Here is an 11,808-nt window from a genome sequence, read left to right on the forward strand (position 1 = left end):
AATGTTGAGAGCCCCTGAAACACAATCCAACCAGGCCGCACTGCTTCTTGACACAATGCCCACTTAACACGTAAGCCAACGTCACCAATGTGTCCGAGGAAACAGCGTACACCTGGCGATCGTGTCAGGAAGGACATCCCTGCCGGCCAAACCCTCCCCTAAACCCAGACAACACTGGGCCAATTGTGTGCCGCCCCATGGGTCTCCAGGCTGCGACAGAGCCTGGACTCAAACCCAGAATCTCTAGTGGCACAGCTAGCACTGCCTTAGACCACTGCACCATCTCGAGGGGCCTAGTGTTTTCCTTTCTAAAGACAGGCAGTTATTTTAACATTATCCCAAATTGCACCTTATGGGTAAAAACTAGATAGGGAATAGGGTGCTATTTTGGACAAAACCAATCGTTCTTATCCAGCCTGATATAACATTCAAAGTGTGGGGCCTGATGAGTTCTGCTGCACTAAGGGCTACATGAATACTTCTCTTTCTCACAGCTTGATTCCAGACTTGGTCCTCAACAGGGGCAGTAACCCATGGATACCGGTTCTGCCAAAATGGCACCCTATTTCCAATGTAGTGCACTACTTTTGACACAGACCCCTATAGCGCCCTACATATTTAATTGGGAGCCATTTAAGACGGAACCGGACTAATCTCCCCTCGTCAGAGACAGTAGTAAAGTATGTCCTAAACTCAATGCACAATAAACAATTAAACAACTGGAAAATGACTGAGCTTGGTTGATTTTCTGTGGTATGAAAAAGTCTGACAAATGAATAGATTTTTAGGCAAATATACATTTCGATCCAACTAGTCTTTAACACTTCGGTCCTTTCTCTAATCTGCTGCTGGTCTTTAACTGGGGGCTCGGGGACTGTGGTGATGCTGCTGGTCTTTAACTGGGGCCTGGGGGACTGTGGTGATGCTGCTGGTCTTTAACTGGGGCCTGGGGGACTGTGGTGATGCTGCTGGTCTTTAACTGGGGCCTGGGGGACTGTGGTGATGCTGCTGGTCTTTAACTGGGGCCTGGGGATTGTGGTGATGCTGCTGGTCTTTAACTGGGGCCTCGGGGACTGTGGTGATGCTGCTGGTCTTTAACTGGGGCCTGGGGGACTGAAGTGATGCTGCTGGTCTTTAACTGGGGCCTGGGGGACTGTGGTGATGCTGCTGGTCTTTAACTGGGGCCTGGGGGACTGTGGCGGTGCAGTTGCCCAGCCCAATTCTGTGCCTTGGAAGCAGTGTGAAAACTGAGCTGCTCATTATCACCCATTAGGGCTCTGTGTCTATCTGTTGCAGTGCTGCCACAGTTCGTATAATGAGTGCAGGCAGACAGACGACAGGCGATCCAAAGAATCTGCATGATTCTGTTACATTAGACAACCCCCTCAGACAGAGAGACTTGCTTGCTTTGGCAATGTTAACATATGTTTCCCATGCCAATAAAGCCATTGAATTGAATTGAATTGAGAGAGACAGCGAGAGAGCGAGAGAGCGAGCGAGAGAGCGAGAGAGAGAGAGAGAGGTGGCACACACACACACACACACACACACACACACACACACACACACACACACACACACACACACACACACACACACACACACACACACACACACACACACACACACACATACAAAACCTAGGAGGTTCATAGGCCTTACCCCGTTCCATAGACATACAGTGCCTTGCGAAAGTATTCGGCCCCCTTGAACTTTGCGACCTTTTGCCACATTTCAGGCTTCAAACATAAAGATATAAAACTGTATTTTTTGTGAAGAATCAACAACAAGTGGGACACAATCATGAAGTGGAACGACATTTATTGGATATTTCAAACTTTTTAACAAATCAAAACTGAAAAATTGGGCGTGCAAAATTATTCAGCCCCTTTACTTTCAGTGCAGCAAACTCTCTCCAGAAGTTCAGTGAGGATCTCTGAATGATCCAATGTTGACCTAAATGACTAATGATGATAAATACAATCCACCTGTGTGTAATCAAGTCTCCGTATAAATGCACCTGCACTGTGATAGTCTCAGAGGTCCGTTAAAAGCGCAGAGAGCATCTAGAAGAACAAGGAACACACCATGCAGGTCCGAGATACTGTTGTGAAGAAGTTTAAAGCCGGATTTGGATGCAAAAAGATTTCCCAAGCTTTAAACATCCCAAGGAGCACTGTGCAAGCGATAACATTGAAATGGAAGGAGTATCAGACCACTGCAAATCTACCAAGACCAGGCCGTCCTTCTAAACTTTCAGCTCATACAAGGAGAAGACTGATCAGAGATGCAGCCAAGAGGCCAATGATCACTCTGGATGAACTGCAGAGATCTACAGCTGAGGTGGGACACTCTGTCCATAGGACAACAATCAGTCGTATATTGCACAAATCTGGCCTTTATGGAAGAGTGGCAAGAAGAAAGCCATTTCTTAAAGATATCCATAAAAAGTGTAGTTTAAAGTTTGCCACAAGCCACCTGGGAGACACACCAAACATGTGGAAGAAGGTGCTCTGGTCAGATGAAATCAAAATTGAACTTTTTGGCAACAATGCAAAACGTTATGTTTGGCGTAAAAGCAACACAGCACATCACCCTGAACATACCATCCCCACTGTCAAACACGGTGGTGGCAGCATCATGGTTTGGGCCTGCTTTTCTTCAGCAGGGACAGGGAAGATGGTTAAAATTGATGGGAAGATGGATGGAGCCAAATACAGGACCATTCTGGAAGAAAACCTGATTGAGTCTGCAAAAGACCTGAGACTGGGACAGAGATTTGTCTTCCAACAAGACAATGATCCAAAACATAAAGCAAAATCTACAATGGAATGGTTCAAAAATAAACATATCCAGGTGTGAGAATTGCCAAGTCAAAGTCCAGACCTGAATCCAATCGAGAATCTGTGGAAAGAACTGAAAACTGCTGTACACAAATGCTCTCCATCCAACCTCACTGAGCTCGAGCTGTTTTGCAAGGAGGAATGGTAAAAAAGTTCAGTCTCTCGATGTGCAAAGCTGATAGAGACATACCCCAAGCGGCTTACAGCTGTAATCGCAGCAAAAGGTGGCGCTACAAAGTATTAACTTAAGGGGGCTGAATAATTTTGCACGCCCAATTTTTCAGTTTTTGATTTGTTAAAAAATATCCAATAAATGTCGTTCCACTTCATGATTGTGTCCCACTTGTTGTTGATTCTTCACAAAAAAATACAGTTTTATATCTTTGTTTGAAGCCTGAAATGTGGCAAAAGGTCGCAAAGTTCAAGGGGGCCGAATACGAATTCGCAAGGCACTGTACATGTCAATTATAAACACTTCCAGAGGACATCCTCCAACCAATCAAAGCTTGTGCAGTATAAACTGACATGTTGTCCATGCAATCATAGAATTAGGATCAGAGAATAAACCTAGTAAGTTGTATTGGGATTGTGTCACAGAGCATTATGGGGGGTTCTATGCATTGAGAAGCTTGGTGACATTGTTGGATAGAGAGTAAGAGTGATGTGTGATAGTTTAGCTTTTTTAAAATGTTTAAATTCAAATGAGTTTTGTCAAATTACAGAAGACGGAGTAGATATATTATAAATAGTTTTCTTGTTTTTTTGTGTCCAGTTCATGAAATGTATTTACATTTTCCTTGCTAACTTCAGTAGCTCTCTAGCTACCAGTGCCAGAGTGCAGTTTTCTCCCCCAGAATGGTAGAATGGCCAACCCTGCCTGAAAATGTTGTGGACTTTGTGTTGAAGAACCCCTTTCTTTCTCTGGGTACACAGAAAAGGTGTGAATTAAAAGCGAGGGTCGATCTCTGCCTGAGATCAGTTTCATGAAGAAGGATGAAAAGGTGAGGGCGTTCAATACCAACTGGAATCCAAAAGTATAGCTGGTTAACAGGGAGCCTTTCATCAAGCTGCCTGTTTTGCTGGTCTTGTCTGCTTTTTGGAAAGTCTGAGCCTTGGTGGAAAGGTGGGTACAGTGACCTGAAGAACATCCATCGTTCAGCTAAGCGGCCAAACAAAAGCAGGGAATATAAATGCCCACATCAGACTCAAGTTTCTGGGAAAAAGCTGCATCGATCATGACAAAGGTCTGTCTATTCAAACTGTGCAACACAACGATAAAGTAAGAAGAAACAGGGATGGTCTCAAGCTGCTTATTAACACGACTGCGTTTTGGGGCATGCAATAATTTCTTGTCTATGTGTCTGGGTAGAGGAAATCCCCCTCCTAATCTAGTCTAAATATAATTTATATGAACAAACATAAGATAGCGACAGTTTGACAGGGTTTTCATCCCCCTAGGACCAGGAGTTTTTTTAAACCATGTGACCTGATTAGGAAAAACTGCTCCCATCATAGCCCATATAAACTTTTTACAACTGATTAATCACTGCCACACCTTATAGGGTCCAGAGTTTTCCTGGTTAGATTAACATATAAGGAAAAACTCCAGGGCCCATGGGGGAAATATAGTGCCACCAGTCTGACAGCTCTGGGACCTAAGGTACCACCAGTCTGACCACTCTGGGACCTATGGTGCCATCAGTCTGACAGCTCTGGGACCTATGGTGCCACCAGTCTGACCATTCTGGGACCTATGGTGCCATCAGTCTGACCACTCTGGGACCTATGGTGCCACCAGTCTGAACACTCTGGGACCTATGGTGCCACCAGTCTGACCACTCTGGGACCTATGGTGCCACCAGTCTGACCACTCTGGGACCTATGGTGCCACCAGTCTGACTGCTCTGGGACCTATGGTGCCACCAGTCTGACCACTCTGGGACCTATGGTGCCACCAGTCTGACAGCTCTGGGACCTATGGTGCCACCAGTCTGACCATTCTGGGACCTAAGGTGCCACCAGTCTGACAGCTCTGGGACCTATGGTGCCATCAGTCTGACAGCTCTGGGACCTATGGTGCCACCAGTCTGACAGCTCTGGGACCTATGGTGCCACCAGTCTGACCATTCTGGGACCTATGGTGCCACCAGTCTGACCATTCTGGGACCTATGGTGCCATCAGTCTGACCACTCTGGGACCTATGGTGCCATCAGTCTGACCACTCTGGGACCTATGGTGCCATCAGTCTGACAGCTCTGGGACCTATGGTGCCATCAGTCTGACAGCTCTGGGACCTATGGTACCATCAGTCTGACAGCTCTGGGACCTATGGTGCCATCAGTCTGACCACTCTGGGACCTATGGTGCCACCAGTCTGACCACTCTGGGACCTATGGTGCCATCAGTCTGACCATTCTGGGACCTATGGTGCCATCAGTCTGACCACTCTGGGACCTATGGTGCCACCAGTCTGACCACTCTGGGACCTATGGTGCCACCAGTCTGACCACTCTGGGACCTATGGTGCCACCAGTCTGACCACTCTGGGACCTATGGTGCCACCAGTCTGACTGCTCTGGGACCTATGGTGCCACCAGTCTGACCACTCTGGGACCTATGGTGCCACCAGTCTGACAGCTCTGGGACCTATGGTGCCACCAGTCTGACCATTCTGGGACCTATGGTGCCACCAGTCTGACAGCTCTGGGACCTATGGTGCCACCAGTCTGACCACTCTGAGACCTATGGTGCCACCAGTCTGACCACTCTGGGACCTATGGTGCCACCAGTCTGACAGCTCTGGGACCTCTGGTGCCATCAGTCTGACAGCTCTGGGACCTATGGTGCCATCAGTCTAACAGCTCTGGGACCTGTGGTGCCATCAGTCTAACAGCTCTGGGACCTCTGGTGCCATCAGTCTGACAGCTCTGAGACCTATGGTGCCACCAGTCTGACCACTCTGGGACCTCTGGTGCCATCAGTCTGACAGCTCTGGGACCTATGGTGCCATCAGTCTAACAGCTCTGGGACCTATGGTGCCATCAGTCTGACAGCTCTGAGACCTATGGTGCCACCAGTCTGCTTGCAGTTGTCAGTTATTATCAGGTATGTGGATGATCAGGGCTTCATTCAGGAACGTTTCTTGAGCTACGTTGATGTGTCAAGTGGGTGAGATGTGCAGTCTGTGTTTAACTTTATGAATTTTGAGATGTCTGAGTTTAACTTCTTAGAGCAACTCGCTTCCCAAACCTACGATGGTGTATCTGCTATTTGTATTTAAAGTTAAGTCCCCTCCTGTTCCCTGATTAAGAGGTGATGACTACACTACTCCACTACCTTTGTCAACTGTCTCCTGACATGAACTGAAGCCTTGTCTCACGTGCCCACTCATCCACTGGCACATTGAATGTTTCCTCGCCAAGCACTGTGAGTCCCACGATCAATTTTCTCTCATGACTGTATTTAGAGTCAATCACATACAGCAACAGAATCCTAGTATTACACATGAATGATTTGACTCCTTGCTTGGACTAACTCTTTCTTAGATCTATTGTCTAACTGTGTAGTGTGTTGTGTTATTGTTTTTTGTCTTCCCGGTCAAATCCTGTCCTGCACTGAAGTCAAGCCTCTGAACATCTCAACTCATGCCTCATACCCTCATTCAATCGCTGCTGGGATTCTTTCCCAACACTGTGGAAGTAGCCCTCTCATTCCCAATAATATCGTACTATAAATGTCTTTATTAAATGATTTAGGTTCAAATAATTAGTCATTGACAATTTTTGAAAGCATTCTGCGCCTATACCATGGGTCCCCCATCCTCCTGAATTATTCAAGTCACCAGCCTCCACTGATGTGGAACAATGCCAGCCTCATCACACAGTGATGCCAAGCGGTCCTGGCACTGTGCTTGGGCTTTGTTGATCTGTTTTGTGTTTTCAGTCACACAGTGTTAATACTGATATATCAATTACCTCCCAATAGACGCTCTGTCAGCCAGCAATTCAATGTTCTCTCTCTCTCTCTCTCTCTCTCTCTCTGCAGTCCCAGAAAGTGGTAGTAGTGCTAGCAGAGATTGTTCCCTGCGGCTATTCTGATCCATCCAGGCCAATTAGTTGATGTTGATGTGCTGGGTTATTTTTGCGATGCTGGGAAACAAATGAAGAAATTAACTCTCTCAAACCCTCTTTAGTACTTATTCAACTCCAAGGCACCCTAAACCCTCTTTAGTACTTATTCAACTCCCTGGCACCCTAAACCCTCTTTAGTACTTATTCAACTCCCTGGCACCCTACACCCTCTTTAGTACTTATTGAACTTCCTAGCACCCTAAACCCTCTTTAGTACTTATTGAACTTCCTAGCACCCTAAACCCTCTTTAGTACTTATTCAACTCCCTGGCACCCTAAACCCTCTTTCGTACTTATTCAACTCCCTGGCACCCTAAACCCTCTTTAGTACTTATTCAACTCCAAGGCACCCTAAACCCTCTTTAGTACCTTTTCAACTCCCTGGCACCCTAAACCCTCTTTAGTGCTTATTCAACTCCCTGGCACCCCAAACCCTCTTTAGTACTTTTTCAACTCCCTGGCACCCTAAACCCTCTTTAGTACATATTCAACTCCAAGGCACCCTAAACCCTCTTTAGTACTTATTCAACTCCCTGGCATCCTAAACCCTCTTTAGTACTTATTCAACTCCAAGGCACCCTAAACCCTCTTTAGTACTTATTCAACTCCAAGGCACCCTAAACCCTCTTTAGTACTTATTCAACTCCCTGGCACCCTAAACCCTCTTTAGTACATATTCAACACCCTGGCACCTCTAAACCCTCAAGCCTAAACCATGTCTAATCCTCGGTGTGTGTGTGTGTGTGTGTGTGTGTGTGTGTGTGTGTGTGTGTGTGTGTGTGTGTGTGTGTGTGTGTGTGTGTGTGTGTGTGTGTGTGTGTGTGTGTGTGTGTGTGTGTGTGTGTGTGTGTGTGTGTGTGTGTGTGTGAGAGTGAGTGTATGTGAGAGTGAGTGTATGTGTGAGTGAGTGAGTGAGTGAGTGAGTGAGTGAGTGAGTGAGTGAGTGAGTGAGTGAGTGAGTGAGTGAGTGAGAGGTAAGGGCCCTGGTCAAAGGTAGTGCACTAAGGGAATAGAGTGCCATTTGGGACATAGTCCTGCATTTTCCCCTGCTTTCTGTTCCTGTTCTGTTTAATTTTCATCATGTGTGACGCAGCCCAATGTGTTTTAAATTATATTATAAATGTAATCGATCGATCAGTAGTCACCATCTCGTACTTCTGATTGGGAGACCTTCCCAGGCAGTAGACTGCATAGCTCACAAACTACAATCAGGGTGCCCACTCCGACAAGGTTAATTGACCCACAGTCACTATTCCAGATTTTTTGTGGTCCTTCTGTGGCTCAGTTGGTAGAGCATGGCGCTTGTAACGCCAGGGTAGTGGGTTCGATTCCCGGGACCACCCATACGTAGAATGTATGCACACATGACTGTAAGTTGCTTTGGATAAAAGCGTCAGCTAAATGGCATATATATATATATTTTTTTTTGGTGCACGTGCCCCCGGCAAGATGCCGCCCTGGGCGGCTGCCCATGTCACCTATACTTAAATACACCACTGCTGGTAGTTGTGTATGGTAGAATAGGGCAGCTGCTGTCTATGGTGGAATAAGCTAGCTGGCTGAGCCATCTTTAAGCACTATAAATGACCTGAGGAAAGTAGCAATAATATGAGAGTACATTGGGGAAATAAAGCAGCCAGACAGAGGCTTCATTACCACGGCTCACACACACACACTGACAAGCGTAAAAGCGAGTGTGCAGTAGGAATATTTTCTCTTCACACTAGCGTGATGTCAATTTCAAGCCTGTGAGGCAGAGGTCATGTCTTGACTGACTAGAGAGATGAGCTCAGGTACAGAGCCTTCAGAAAGTATTCACACTGTGTTGTGTTACAGCCTGAATTTACACACAGTAGCCTGAAATGTTTACAAATTAATTAAAAATGAAAAGCTTAAATGTCTTGAGTCAATAAGTATTCAACCCCTTTGTTATGGCAAGTCTAAATAAGTTGTGCTTAACAAGTCACATAATAAGTTGCATTTTTGAATAACATCTCTGTACCCCACACATACAATTATCCGTAAGGTCCCTCAGTCGAACAGTTTTTTCCAAACACACCAATGCCCCACAAAGAAGGACACCTATTGGTACATCAAATCAAATCAAATCTAATTTTATTTGTCCCATACACATGGTTAGCAGATGTTAATGCGAGTGTAGCGAAATGCTTGTGCTTCTAGTTCCGACAATGCAGTGATAACCAACATGTAATCTAACTAACAATTCCAAAACTACTGTCTTATACACAGTGTAAGGGGATAAAGAATATGTACATAAGGATATATGAATGAGTGATGGTACAGGGCAGCATACAATAGATGGTATCGAGTGCAGTATATACATATGAGATGTAAACAAAGTGGCATAGTTAAAGTGGCTAGTGATACATGTATTACATAAGGATGCAGTCGATGATATAGAGTACAGTATATACGTATGCATATGAGATGAATAATGTAGGGTAAGTAACATTATATAAGGTAGCATTGTTTAAAGTGGCTAGTGATATATTTACATAATTTCCCATCAATTCCCATTATTAAAGTGGCTGGAGTTGGGTCAGTGTCAATGACAGTGTGTTGGCAGCAGCCACTCAATGTTAGTGGTGGCTGTTTAACAGTCTGATGGCCTTGAGATAGAAGCTGTTTTTCAGTCTCTCGGTCCCAGCTTTGATGCACCTGTACTGACCTCGCCTTCTGGATGATAGCGGGGTGAACAGGCAGTGGCTCGGGTGGTTGATGTCCTTGATGATCTTTATGGCCTTCCTGTAACATCGGGTGGTGTAGGTGTCCTGGAGGGCAGGTAGTTTGCCCCCGGTGATGCGTTGTGCAGACCTCACTACCCTCTGGAGAGCCTTACGGTTGAGGGCGGAGCAGTTGCCGTACCAGGCGGTGATACAGCCGCCAGGATGCTCTCGATTGTGCATCTGTAGAAGTTTGTGAGTGCTTTGTGAGTGCTTTTGGTAAATACACATGGTCACACTTATATTGATCAGACCACAGCTCGACACACCCACCAAACGCTGAGAAGTTCAACACACACACGCACACACACGCACACACACCCTAATTACTTTCTCTCCATCTCTCATCCCTCCATCCCCCTTCTGCACTCATCCCCTTCTGTCCCTCCCCCTCCCCCTTCACCTCATCCCCTCTACTCGTTACCCGTTACCTCCCTTTCCACTCCTCCCTCCCTCCTCTCTCCTCCCCCTTTTTCACCTCCACTGTCACATTTTTAATGGCATTGTCATGGCAACGCTCCCTCGCTCTGATTGCAGACGAACAAGCGGAATTCAGATCCAAGGAATCTGGATGATTCTGTTATATAAGAACAACCCCGAGAGGGAGAGGGAGAGGGAGAGGGAGAGGGAGGGAGAGGGAGAGAGAGAGAGAGAGAGAGAGAGAGAGAGAGAGAGAGAGAGAGAGGGAGAGAGAGAGAGAGAGAGAGAGAGAGAGAGAGAGAGAGGGAGAGAGAGAGAGAGAGAGAGAGAGAGAGAGAGAGAGAGAGAGAGAGAGAGAGAGAGAGAGAGAGAGAGGGAGGGAGAGAAAGGTGCTGTATAAAGCCAACCCATATGTGTATTTGTCCGTGATGTTGCTCCACTTCCGTTTATCAATTGGAAAATATCAACATCTGCTCCTCTACCAATGAGAGTGTGTGTTATTATGTTTGTTAGCTAACACCTGAGTCAAACACAGTCTACACCCCGCACATCTCTCTCCCTCCCAAACCCAGTCTACACCCAACACACACATCTCTCTCCCTCCCAAACCCAGTCTACACCCAACACACACATCTCTCTCCCTCCCAAACCCAGTCTACACCCCGCACATCTCTCTCCCTCCCAAACCCAGTCTACACCCCGCACATCTCTCTCCCTCCCAAACCCAGTCTACACCCCCCCACATCTCTCTCCCTCCCAAACCCAGTCTACACCCAACACACACATCTCTCTCCCTCCCAAACCCAGTCTACACCCAACACACATCTCTCTCCCTCCCAAACCCATCTCTCTCCCTCCCAAACCCAGCACATCTCTCTCCCTCCCAAACACAGTCTACACCCCACACACATCTCTCTCCCTCCCAAACCCAGTCTACACCCCCCCACATCTCTCTCCCTCCCAACCCCAGTCTACACCCCCCCACATCTCTCTCCCTCCCAAACCCAGTCTACACCCCGCACATCTCTCTCCCTCCCAAACCCAGTCTATACCCCCCCACATCTCTCTCCCTCCCAAACCCAGTCTACACCCAACACACACACATCTCTCTCCCTCCCAAACCCAGTCTACACCCAACACACACATCTCTCTCCCTCCCAAGACCAGTCTACACCCAACACACACACACATCTCTCTCCCTCCCAAACCCAGTCTACACCCCCCACATCTCTCTCCCTCCCAAACCCAGCCTACACCCAACACACACACATCTCTCTCCCTCCCAAACCCAGTCTACACCCAACACACACACATCTCTCTCCCTCCCAAACCCAGTCTACACCCAACACACACATCTCTCTCCCTCCCAAGACCAGTCTACACCCAACACACACACACATCTCTCTCCCTCCCAAACCCAGTCTACACCCCCCACATCTCTCTCCCTCCCAAACCCAGCCTACACCCAACACACACACATCTCTCTCCCTCCCAAACCCAGTCTACACCCAACCCACATCTCTCTCCCTCCCAAACCCAGTCTACACCCCCCACATCTCTCTCCCTCCCAAACCCAGTCTACACCCAACACACACACATCTCTCTCCCTCCCAAACCCAGTCTACACCCCCCACATCTCTCTCCCTCCCAAACCCAGTCTACACCCCCCA

This window comes from Oncorhynchus keta, chromosome 30 (assembly GCF_023373465.1).
Source record: "Oncorhynchus keta strain PuntledgeMale-10-30-2019 chromosome 30, Oket_V2, whole genome shotgun sequence".
Classification (NCBI taxonomy): domain Eukaryota; kingdom Metazoa; phylum Chordata; class Actinopteri; order Salmoniformes; family Salmonidae; genus Oncorhynchus; species Oncorhynchus keta.